At 33.4% G+C, this 12985-nt stretch overlaps 1 protein-coding gene and 1 pseudogene across 4 annotated transcripts in view; one reads left to right on the forward strand and one right to left on the reverse strand.

Annotated features, from left to right (window-relative positions):
- Positions 1-6125, reverse strand: part of LOC120778420 — a 44713-nt pseudogene extending 38588 nt beyond the window's left edge.
- LOC120776776 (receptor-type guanylate cyclase Gyc76C-like) overlaps positions 1-12985 on the forward strand; it is a 132582-nt gene that overhangs the window by 56947 nt on the left and 62650 nt on the right. For all 4 annotated transcript variants that reach the window (XM_040107753.1, XM_040107754.1, XM_040107752.1 and 1 more), the window contains one exon: positions 10632-10909. The gene's annotated coding sequence lies outside the window, so the exon portion shown is untranslated. The remainder of the gene's footprint in view (positions 1-10631; positions 10910-12985) is intronic.

The following is a 12985-nucleotide window of genomic DNA, read 5'->3' on the forward strand; positions in this document are numbered from 1 at the left end:
CTCAGTAGTGCGTTGCGATTTTTTCCATGGATGAAAATATCGAATACAGAATTTGTCTCAAATTTTTGATTTCCGACCACAGTTCGTGTGCGAAATCGTTGCGAATGTTGAAAAAGGCTTACGGTTACTCAGTTTTATCAAAACCACAAGCCTACGAGTGGCACAAAGCCTTCAAAGACGGTCGAGAGATCGTTGAAGACTGCTTCGTTCTAGACGACCTTCGAACTCTTCACCTTATAAAAAAATATGGTGCTTGAAAATCGGTAGGCAAGTGCTAGAGAGTTTGCATGAGAACTCGACATCTCTCACGAGTCTGTTCGAATGATTTTGGTGGATATTTTGGGTATGAAACGCAGTCTTGCTCGACTCGTCTAGATGAAGCTAAATTTTTTTACCGAGTTGACGTTTCTTGGCTAGATAAAAATCGGGGTCGGTTCCGCTTACGTAGAACGGATTGCCGTAGGAACCCGTAAAGAGGTCTCTTTGGACATGGTTGATCGTGCGAAGTCTGATCCTACATTCACGGAGAACTCTATAACTGCCGATGAGACATGGGTTTAGTAGTTAGATATGCAAACAAGTCAACAATCATCAGAATGACGGGAAAAAACGAACCGAAGCCAAGAAAACTACGTCAAAGCAGTTCAAAAATCAAGGGTATGCTCATTGATTTTTCGATATTCGTGGTTTGATGCATCATGACTTCGGTCCGGAGAGGCAGACCGTCAATAAAGAGTTCCTTTTGGCCGTATTGAGGCGTTTGCTTCTGAACATCGGTCGAAAACGGCCGGAGATGTGGAAGAACTACTATTTTCAAGAGGATAATGCACCATCGTATCGAGCTACGATTGTGACTGAATTTAAAAGCCAAAAACGCAATGAATACCATCGGTGAACAACCGTACTTACCAGATTTGGCTCTGTGTGATTTTTTCTTGATCCCCAAACTGAAATTTCCGCTGGGTGGAACCTGTTTTCAGTCGATCGAAGATATAAAGCAAAATTCGCTGAAGGACAGCCCAAAAAGTGCTTATGAAAGTGTTTCGAGGACTGGCAAAATCGTTGGCATAAGTGTATTACAGTTGGTGAGGATTACTTAGAAGGCGACAAAATAAATATTCCTGAATAATGAAATATTATACTTAAAATTTTTATTTAAATTTCTTCTTCTGTCTTCAAGTGTAACCAGTTCCTTTTCCACCTGGCTTTTCCAAAGGAAGGGAGTTCTTATTCTTCCTCTGCTTTCCCCAGCGGGTGCTGCTCAAATATTTTCAGAGCTGGTTACTTTTTTGCCACAAAGTGGGGAAATGAGTGCTCAAGTTGGCGTGTGGGAGTGGAGCATTAAAGCGCGTTATAAATTTCACACGATTTGTAGTTAAGCATTTAACTACTGCTTTGTGTGCATGAGTGTGTTGCACGCAGCATTGTTGCGGCAAAACTGTGTGGAATGTAAACTTTTTGCAAGGGAATTGCTGTGTAAATACCCACTACGGCGGGGCAGGTGGCGGAAAATGCTGTGCGGTCGAGCGTTGTAAAGCGGAATGCGTAATTTATGGCCTACAATAAGCAGCCGCCGCCAGCAAGCCAAGCAAACAAGCGGCAAATACACGACGATTAAGCGGAAAATGTCGTGTGGCTTACTTGTGTAGCATCATAGCGCGTTACTTGCTCGCCCGCCGCGCGCTTGTCTCTCCGGTATTGTCCTTTAAGGACCCAAGCAGCCGGTATGCATGTGGGTAGGTGCTGAGAAATGAAAGGTTAAAGCGTGATTGCTGGCTTGTTTTCGACGATTAGGGCGAATAAACATTTACTTGCGCGTTAGCAGTTATCCTTTGGCTACGCAAATACGCACACAAACACGCCCACAACACGCGCTAAGTGTTTTTAAGCGTTTGAGGGCGTTTCGGTGACAGCCAATACTAAAAGTGCATACCCTTGACTATCTGACGTGGCTACTGTTTGCCCGCGCTCAAACAAAAGCTTGTTAAGGTTATGTAGCTGTGTGTGTGTCGTAATTTTACATGTGTACGTGTGTGTGTGTGTGTGTTGTAGACATTGCAACGCTATTATTTTATTTAGTATTGACACTGTGTTGTTTGCTTTGCCAGCCAGACGATTTGGTGCGCCTTATGGCATCGTTTAGTTATAGCCAATGACAGTATTTACCTCAATTAAACACACTCGATTGAGTAGACTAGCCCCGAAGTCAAATAATTGAACTTTGGGGCACGCTTTAAGTAGCCATAAATTTCAGACAGTTAATAGCGTACGTTAAATATTAAAGAAAATATTTAAATTATGGTTTAATAACCGAGAATAACTTAAGGATAAACGAATAAAATATTAAATTTAAAACTTAATAGGTTAATAATTGCTGAAAATCGCATTCAGCAGGTATTCAGCACACATTCAGCAGCTTATTTATATTCTTGCTGCTTCACAGAGTGTAAGAAAATGTGATTCAGCGCAAATTCAGCGTTTTCATTTATCAAGTAAGCTATCTGTAAGCGGGGGAATTAACATCAGTTGTTGCAAAACTTAATATTAAACAAGTAAAGTGTATAACCGAACATTCTATACTCAGAAGGATATAATAAATGTTTTAGATTCTATAAAGAAGAAGCGAAATTACTGAAAATCAAAATCACCAGTTAATAAGTGTTTTTCAGCACACATTTAGCAGCTTATTTACATGCTTACTGCTTCACAGAGTATAGGAAAAGTAAATCAGCGCAAATTCAGTGCTTCCGTTTATCACTGAATCTATCTGTAAGCAAGGGAAATGCATTTGGCTGTTGTAAAACTGAGTATTAAGCAAGTAAGAGAGCGCTAAGTCCTGATATAACCGAACATTTCATACCCTTGCAACTCACAAGCATTTAATAAATGTTTAAGATTCAATAAATCAGTTAAAAAATTACTGAATATCAGCAGTTTAAAAGTGTTATTCAGCACACATTCAGCAGCTTCTTTACATGCTTACTATCTTAAAAAGATTGGAAAAAGCGATTCAGCTCAAACTCAGCTCTTCCATTTATCACTGAATCTATCTGTAAGCCGAAGCGTGCATGAATTTGTAAGGTTTTAAAACGGTTTATCTCGATTTAGTCGTATAGAAACAAGAAAAAACGTTAACTTCGGCTGCACCGAAGCTAATATACCCTTCACAGGTGTATTTCTTTTAGTAACTATGTGTCCAGGTGTATGGAAGCTATATGCTATAGTAATCCGATCTCAACAGTTTTTGTGGAGATTATATTGTTACCTTAAGCAGTAATCCATGCCAAATTTCGTGAAGATGCCATGTCAAATGCAAAAGTTTTCCATACAAGAACTTGATTCCGATCGATCAGTTTGTATGGCAGCTATATGTTATTGTGAGCCGATCTGAACAATATCTTCGGAGGTTACATTGTTGCTTTAGAAAGTAATGCATACCGTTCCGACAAATGAGCAGCTTCTTGAAGAGAAAATAACGTTTACAAAATTTCAAAACGCTATCTTAAAAACTGAGGGACTAGTTCGTATATATACAGACAGACGGACGGACGAATGGACGGATGGACAGACAGACAGACGGACATGGCTAAATCGACTCAGCTCAACATACTGATCATTTATATACATATACATACTTAATAGGGTCTCCGACGCTTCCTTCTGGGGGTTACAAACTTCGTGACAAACTTAATATACCCTGTTCAGGGTATAAAAATAGTATAGCAAAGTGGAAGTTTTTTGAAAGTTCTATAACTTTTGCATATGCACCTTTTTAACATAACCTCAAAATTCAGGTGAAAAATACAAATAAGCAAGTTTTTGGTTTTTTTTATTTTTATCTTGCTCAAAAATTTGTTTTCTTACACGAAATTTGGTTTCAACTTACCTTCTCATATTCCAAAAACACTATATTTTTTTGGCTTATTATGTGTCATAAGCGTAACTGCCATTATTTCTTGCGATATTAGTTGGATAATGCAATCGCCAAAGCAAAATAGCAACTCATACTTGATTGATACTGATAATAAACACATACATATGTATGTGCATACAAAACTACGAAATACATATGTATGTACATACAAAAATAGAAAAACACGTGCAGCAGCATTTCGCAGTGTTGCACAATTCATCGAAAATACAAAGAAAAATTTCGCAGCATCACTCATACGCCATGGTGCACCACTAAAGTGCGCTGCGATGTGAGGTGCTTGCCAATGCAAGCGGATTAGCCAGGTCTGATGTGAATTTTAGTCCATACAATCATTTTTGCAATACACGAATTTTAAACTGTATTTCCATGAAATCGCTCATTCACGCACAGACGCACAAGCATTTAAAAACGCTGGCGAATAAAGTCAGCTACACAAATACATGCGGCGATCAATGGAATTACCTTTGGAATAAAACGTGTATATAAGCGCTTGCAACCAACCGAGTGCAAAACCACTAAGCTCTGCACATGGCAGGATATGACAGGAGGAAGAGCGGCGTAGCTGTGATATCGACAGTTGTTAGGTTACGGTATAGCAGCACGTATTGGCATGTTTGCTTTGCTATATCTATCATTAGGCTAACATCACTGAAAATGCTATTAAAAGATAGGTTTTTTTTCTATTTTTAAATGAAAGTACTGCAATTTTTAAGCTTAGAGCCAAACTTTCAAAAAATATGTTATTTACTTTACGGTAGTGCTACTATAAAGTACTGCAAAATGAAGCTAAAATGCATCATTGCACAGGTTCCCGTAGCTATATCGATCTGAAATCAAACCGACGTTCTTTAGTCTACAAGAAGACGCTCCTTTGTCGGAACTATTGTTATCGGATCACTAAAGCATATAGCTATCCTACAAACTGATCCATCAAAATTCAGTCTTTGTATGGAAAACTTTTTTATTTGGCGAGATATTTGTACCAAATTTTCCCGAAGAAATTGTTTAGGTCACAACACTTTAGCATATAGCTGTCATAGAAACTGATCGTTCAAAATACTGTTTTGGTATGGGAAACGTTTTTAGTTGACAAGATATCTTCACAATATTTGGCTTATAATATTTTAAAAGACAGCGCTACCACCTCAGAAGAAATTGTTCTGATCGGGCCATTATAGCGTATAGCTTCCTTACAAACCGATCCATAAAAAACCAGCCCTTGTATAGCAAACTTTTACATTTGATGAGATATCTTTACGAAACTTGGTATAGTTTACTTTCCAAAACAATGCTAAAATCTCCGAGTAAATTGTTTAAATTGGATCACTATAGCATATAGCTGCCATGTAAACTGATCAATCGAAATCCAATCTTGGTATGGGAAACTTTTTTAGTTAATGAGATATGTTCATTAATTTAAAAGAAAACGCTACAATCTCCGAAGAAATTGTGCAGATCGGACAACTATAGCATATAGCTGCCATGCACACTGACCAACCAAAATCAAGTCCTTGAATGGAAAACTTTTTTATTTGTTAAAGTTATGCTGATTTGTTTTTAAATAAAGCCGTTATATATACCCACAAACGTCTCCTTTCCCCACACTTTGTTTTTGCAAACTTATTTTTGCAAACTTATTTTTGCAGTTTTCTGGCAACGCTGTCAAAATTTTGTTATTTAAGCCTGATAAAAGGCCTAAGGCCGCGGCGTATGACTAAGCACATATGCACGCTGCACTAATCTGGCTTAAGAATGCTATTTAATATGTGCTGGTATAAATTTATAACGTTCTCTAGTGTTTTCGTTGATATACCGCCTCCAACTTATTGCCGACTGTTACACAATTAGCACATTTGCGCATAAAAAATTATATTTTTAGCACATTAATACCATAAATAACTCTACTGTTGTATGTATTGTTATTGTAATGACATGCCGAAACTTATCAGAGTAATTGGCTACGAAACGTAATGATAAATACATTCATCCGTTCACACGTATGCATACATACATAAGTACTTGTATGAGGGTTATATTTTGCCATTACTGGTGATTATTGTATATTTTTGTATGTAGGTATCTACCAGTGGACCAACACCACTCCAGATTGATCCTCCACCATACTCAACTATGCGTGGAACATAGCGAGGATCAAATTCTTGAATTAATGGACGGCGAACTTACCTTCCATCATGAGGACCTAAGCGATTACATTTTGGTACAACGTTCCAAACGACATACCTCTGTTGATTTGCTGGCAAAGTCTACGCGTCGTTTCTACGAATTTTAGTCAGAAGTGGGTTCCTGCGTGCTTCCCTGCCGTAAAGTCCAGATTCGACGAAATACCGGGCAATTGTTCTCTTGGATATATGGACATTGTATTCACCTTGAATTCTATGTAGAATGTCAGTGGAACTCTTTTTTTTGGTATAAATTCTGCGGCATATTTCCGTTGCAGTTTTTCGGGTTTTTTCTTTGCGTGCAATAATGCAAATAGTTTTAAAATTCTGTATATGTTATGCTAGAAAATTCAAAAGGAATTTTTTGAGCATTTGACCTTATTCGAAATTTTTTTGCACATCTTTCCAGACCGACAAAGGTCAAAAATGTAGCTGCGAGTGGTAGGTGTACAGCTGTAGGTTTTCCTCATTAAAAAACTTGATTAATACATTTTAAACCACAACTTTGAAACACATCCTTACCAGAAATCAAAAATATTAATAATAAAAATTAACACCTTGAGGAATTTTAATTCTTTACAAAACTGTTTCCATTTAGCTGTCGCACTTAATTCACCTCCTATATCGTAACGCAATTACTATTTGGTAAAAAATTAATAGAACTGTAACTTCACAACTACAAAAAGAGTGAATTTAGTAGTAAATAGAGTAACGCAAACAATACAAGACTTTTAAGAATATAATTAACGGTATATCAAACATTTTTATAATTATACTTATCAGCCACCTACAAGAAAAGGAACGTTTCTAATTAGCTGTCAACAGCTAACAGTTGGTGGAACGACCCATATTATTAATGTATTAAATAATATTAAGTAATGTTCCATACCGCCTCTTTTCAGCTTTTAAGAAAGCAAAAATTCTGATACTTATCATAACTTCTTTACCGCTATGAAGCAACTGACGGCTTGCTCAATACGCTCAAAGAAGCAATCAGAAAAGCCAAATATGAAAAGGCTTGGTGCGCAACAGTACTCAAATTATCTTCAACAATTTCCTTTTTGACAGCTGTCAAAAAAAGTTGTATTTTGTTTATGAAATCTCCGATGCCAAAAACTCAAAGCAGAAATATTGAACTCTTCGAGTTAAAACTATCGAATTTTGACAGCAATTTCGACAGCATTTGTGCTAAGAATGCGAAAAAAGCAAGACTAATTTATTAACTATACAAACAAAAAAAAAACATGAAGTCAACAGCTTTTACAGCTTCCAACACAACAAAAATAAAAAGTCCTTGTATATAGTATGAATAGACAACATTTTTATTGTGGGCCAATGTTAGGGGTCATTGGAAATGGGAAAGAACGAAAAAAATTCATAGTAGGTTGAAACCCAGTGACAAAGGAAGATAATATAACAAGCATATAAAAGGAAACATATTTTAGTTGAGAATTGAGGCCAGTAAGCGGAAGCGTGTGATTGAATATTTAAGGGTTAAAAGCGGTTTAACTCGTTTGCTGGCAAAACTAAGAATCCTGTAGGAAAAAACTTATTTGGCAATTTAAAATTTTTTTGAAGTTTTTCGCTATTATATAAATACTATTTAAAAAAATATTTTTTTTTTAGTTTGTGCTCTTCCGATCTTTTTTTTTTTCTAATATATGTATAGATATAAAAATTATTTTGTATAAAAATTATTTCTGATTTCTTTAAAGGAATCCGCGTTGAAGGGATCACCAATTTTCTGTTTTTTGAATTTTTCTTCATTATGTAAAAATTATTTTTATAAGAAGTATTTTTGACTTTTTTTTTTAATTTTTTCTCTATTTAATAAATACTATTTATTAAAATATTCTTTTTTTTTTTTGAATTTTACTCTAATATATTATTTTTTATAGAGATTATTTCTGATTTCTATTGATTCTCTAATATCATCTCGTATTTCCCTTAAACAGCGTTTACAGGGTTGCATGAAAAATTACATATTAATTTATTGCTAATTACATATTAATTAGGTAATTAGCTAATTGCTCCATTGTTACCATTCAATTGAGAATGTTAGAAGTAATCTATTTGTACTTCATAAAAATCTATACCAAAGCTGTGAGACTACAGACATTTAATATCTTACACTATTGATCAAAATAAAATAATTTTGTTTGCCGATTTCACAATTTTATTATTCAATTTGTATTGACCTTTTTATTACTGGTGCCGTCGCAGATTTTAGTACTTTGCAGCATTATCACTGCTTAGTATGATGCAACATTTATCAGTATTGGCGCATTCGTGAAACAATATACATACATATGTATATACGTATGTATGTATTTATATGTGTATTTGGAAATATGTAGAAAATATATTTGTAGTGCCAAAATCGATACTACAATTGGAAATTTAATTGTTTATACCAAAATCATAATTAAAAATAAATAAAATATTTTTTTATGTGAAAATTGGTGTCGGAGATATTACTAACATTTTTCCAAGTAAAGGCTTTATTTTTACAATGATAATCAATTTAATGTTTTAAGACATTTCATATCAAATTTAATCAATTACTTGCATTAAATTTACTTTAACAAGTATTTTTGGCATTCTTAAGTTGTAACATTAGTTTTCACTCTGGTATTAAGAATGAAAATTTTAATTTTTTACCAATTTTTTTTGCATTACATTTTTTTTTAATTTTTCTGTATTGTAGATTACAAGTTCGCAAATTCTTCTTCCCACTCCAGTTTTTAATTTGGAATAGTTTTTTTTTGCTCTTCCGAAAATTATTTTTAAATTACAAAATAATAAAAAAATAAGTTTTTTCTTTGGTATTTTAGTTTAAAATTTTAATTCTTAATCCGTTTCTTATTAATTTTTTTTTCAACTGGTACTTCGTATTAGAATTTCGAAAGTAATTTTTTAATTAAATTTTCGCGTTTGCAAACTTAAGAAAAATTGCTCCATTATAGAATTTTGGTTTAAAATTTTAATTTTTCTGTCCGGTATTTTGGATTAGCAATTCAAAAATCACTTTTCGAGATTACAAGATTGAAAAGTATTTTTAAATAAAATGTTTGAGATTTCACTCCAATTTTTAATTTTAAATATGAATCTTTGGTTGTTTTTGAAAAATTTTGAAACTTTGGTTCAGAAATTCGAAAATTGTTTTAAATTTTTTTTCCGAGATTTCAAATTAAAAAAGAACGCTCTTTTCACTGCAATATTTAGCATAAAAACTTTAATTTTAATTTTGAAAACGATTTTTTTGGATTAAATTTTGATATCTCTATCTGATATTATTTTTCAATTTGATTTTCGGGATTGCAAAATAAAAAAGAATTAATTTGTTTCACTTCAGAATTGAGGATAAAAATTTTAATTTTCTATTTTTAATACGATTTTTTTTTTAATTTTTCCAACCGCTATCTTGGATTCGAATTTCGAAAATTATTTTTAAATTCGATTTTCAGTATTGCAAAATTAAAAATTGTATTTTTGTAACCCAGTATTTAGGTTTAAAAAATTCATTTTTAAATTTATAATCCGATTTTTTGGATTAATTTTCTTTTAATTTTTTAACCGTTATTTTGAATTAATTTATTTTTTTTAATTTTTTAACCGTTATTTTGAATTAATTTATTTTTTTAATTTTTTAACAGATATTTTCGATTAGAACTTCGAAAATTATTTTCTCATTCGATTTTCGGGATTTTAAAAATAAAAAATTAAGTTTTGTTCGCTTATATTTTTGATTTTTAATATGAGTTTTTCTATTACACTCTTTTAAATTTTGGATTCGAATTTTTAAAATTGTTTTAATTTCGATTTTTGTCATTGCAAAATTAAAAAGTGCAATTTTTATCCCAATATTGAGGAATAAATTTTAATTTTAAATTCTTAATACGATTTTCTGGATTAATTTTTCCAAACGCTTTCTTAGATTTCAGTTTCGAAATTTTTCGATAAACTTTTTATTATTATTTATTTTTAAAGTTTTTATTTTTAATACTTTTTTCTGTATTAAATTTATTTAATTACGCCAACTGCTATCTTGAATTAGATTTTCGAAAATCATTTTTAAATAAAATTTTCGGGATTTCAAAAATAAAAAAAATCAAATTAAAATTTTTAATTTTTAACACGATTTTTTGGATGAAATTTAATTTAAGTTTTTCAATCCGATATTTTGGATTAGGAATTCGAAAGTTAATTTTAAATAATATTTTTCAATATAAAAAATAATACAAAGTAAAAAATATTAAACTTGTTTTCTTATTATTTAGTTTTAAAATTTTAATTTGTAATAATTTTTTGGACAATTTTTTTTAATTTTTACAACCGTTATTTTCGTTTAGAAATTATTAAAACTTCGAAAAATATTTTTAAATTGGATTTATTGTTTATTTGTTGTTTCAACTTGTTTACAAGACAAAAATTTAAATTTGAATTATGAAATAAATTAAATTATATTTCAACATTTGTACACCTTTAAATAATGCTCATCTTTCTTCTCATTGCAGTTATGGATAACAGTATAAAACAGCTCGCCAAAGTGAGTTTGTTGCATTTATATAACATTGTGGTCGGTTGTCGGTTGTGCGCAACGAAAGCGTAAAATAGCAGCACACAATTCCACAGAAGAGCGAAAATAAAATAATACGGTATAGCAATTGTTGCTTACAACAATAGTGTTAATCAAAAATTGCCAGAGCAAAGTTGTAGCAACAAACGGTGTGTTCTAAATAAAAAAACATCGCCAAAACAAGCACGTGCACTGCAACAATAACAACAATATCGCGTAAGTAATTTCATAACCGTTATATTATATTAATGTGTATGTGTGTGTGTGTATATGTGCCTTTGAATTGGCGAGCAAAAATGTTTATAGTGTCAATATTTTTTGTGAATAGTATTTTTATTGTTGTTTTTTTTTGCTCCTGGAATTCCAAAGCTTCATTGCCAATTAACTGCGTGAAATTTTTCCGCTTACTGTTTGTTTGTTCAGCAAGATTTTGGTATAATACTCAACACACACAGAGAATAACGCTGGACCGTGTGGGTTTTGGTCAAATAGAGGCATTGGCAGGTCAAACGCGGTACTGTTGGCCCTATATTTGTATGCTTATGTTGTTTGCTGTAGCAGTGCGGAAAATCAAAAACAAAGTAAAAATATTTCAGTTTGCTTTCTGTTAACAATGATACCAAATCCGTGGTGGAACGTTGCTATTTTCGTGGGATTTTTGTATTACTAGCCAAATTGAAAGATTACTAGCGTATTGCGTGTCTCTCTGTCTTCAGGGGAAGGAATAGTCGACCAATTTGGTGTTAATGAAAATGAAAAAAAATGTTCATTATTTTTTCATTTAAATAAATTTGATGTTTTTTTCATTTTTATTATTTTTTCATTTTTTCCTTTTCATAAACACCAAATTTAGTTGACAACTCCTTCCCCTGAAGCCAAAGTATGCAGATTAATTTCATATTCAACCTTTGAGGTCGCGTTTAATATCTCCAACCAATTGTTTCTAATTTAATATATTGCCGTACATAATATACTGTACACCTGCATTATTTTGTTACTCCTTCGCAGCGTCTGTCAGTATTTTATGTCGCAGATTAATTTCATAAGCTTTTTTGCTTAAACTGATACATGACAAGCACAACGCTCAGCTAATTGAGCGGCTTCACTGCGTTGCTGGGGGGAACCACCATGAACTCCCCGCACACTGTAGCCCAGCTCACCACCATCACCAGCAACGCCACCACACTGCCACTGCTTCCCCGTATGTCAATTAAACTGTCAAATACACGTGTTCACTTTATGCCATTGTATTCCGCGTAATCTTAACGAAAAGCGCGAGAAGAAATTCTTTACGGATATTTGTGTATTTTCAAATGCTATAACAGTCAAGCATTAATGGCGGTTAGTGCATATGTATGCATCTATATACATATGTATGTGTGTATGTGTTTGTGATGGCACGCCGCTGTTTACATTCTCTGCTATTAACTGATAAATTAGTTAAGCTTAAAGGCCTAATCAAGGCACAATAATTAATAAAGCAATTTGTTGCATTACAACAACAACAATAACACATATTACATTTTCACTATTTACTTAAGTTCCCGTTACTGTTTTTATGCCAGCATTTGTAAATAAAATGGAAAGTTAGTGCAATAATATGGTTGTTGTAATAACTATAATGTTTGCGCTCGCATAGGCCCGAGGTAAGCTTATCAATGAGTAAATATTAAATAGCCCTAATATGCCACTTATTAATGTGGCAAACACAAAATTTCGTGATATTTTAGTTACTATTTTTGCGCTCTCTGAATCTGATAGCAATTTTCGCAGCCATCCATTCACCTTCCGCCGATGTCTACGGGGACTATGTGCAAGATGGCGTTAAGTGCAATGGTTGGAGTGGACCTTAGTGCACCCCACATACTGATAAGCGCCGTCCGTTGAACGTTTTCGAGTTTCTTTGCAAGTGTGGTCTTTTGTAGGGCCAATTTTGGTGAGAGACCCCACCTTTTGCCAATGGCTCCTCCATAACAGTAGAGGCAATCGATGCCTTTTTTGCTCCATCTTCGATATTCGGCTTCCATGAAAGCTTGTGAAAACAGAAATATGGGGTTTGAGAAGAAGGACAAAAATTATACAATTCGATATCCCTGTAGAACTGGTACGCTCTGGAGCTCTGTCAAAAAACTTGGAGTGGTCCTACATTAAAAACTAAGCTGAAGAAAATTGAGAGCAGATCCTCCAAAACTCTTTGTAACTGGAACTCCTCCAGGAAAGCTTTGTGACCTCCCATGCTGTATAGTATTATCGAAAAGTTTGAGACAGGTGCAACGGGCCTGCATGCAGGGA

This window comes from Bactrocera tryoni, chromosome 5, assembly GCF_016617805.1.
Source record: "Bactrocera tryoni isolate S06 chromosome 5, CSIRO_BtryS06_freeze2, whole genome shotgun sequence".
Taxonomy (NCBI): domain Eukaryota; kingdom Metazoa; phylum Arthropoda; class Insecta; order Diptera; family Tephritidae; genus Bactrocera; species Bactrocera tryoni.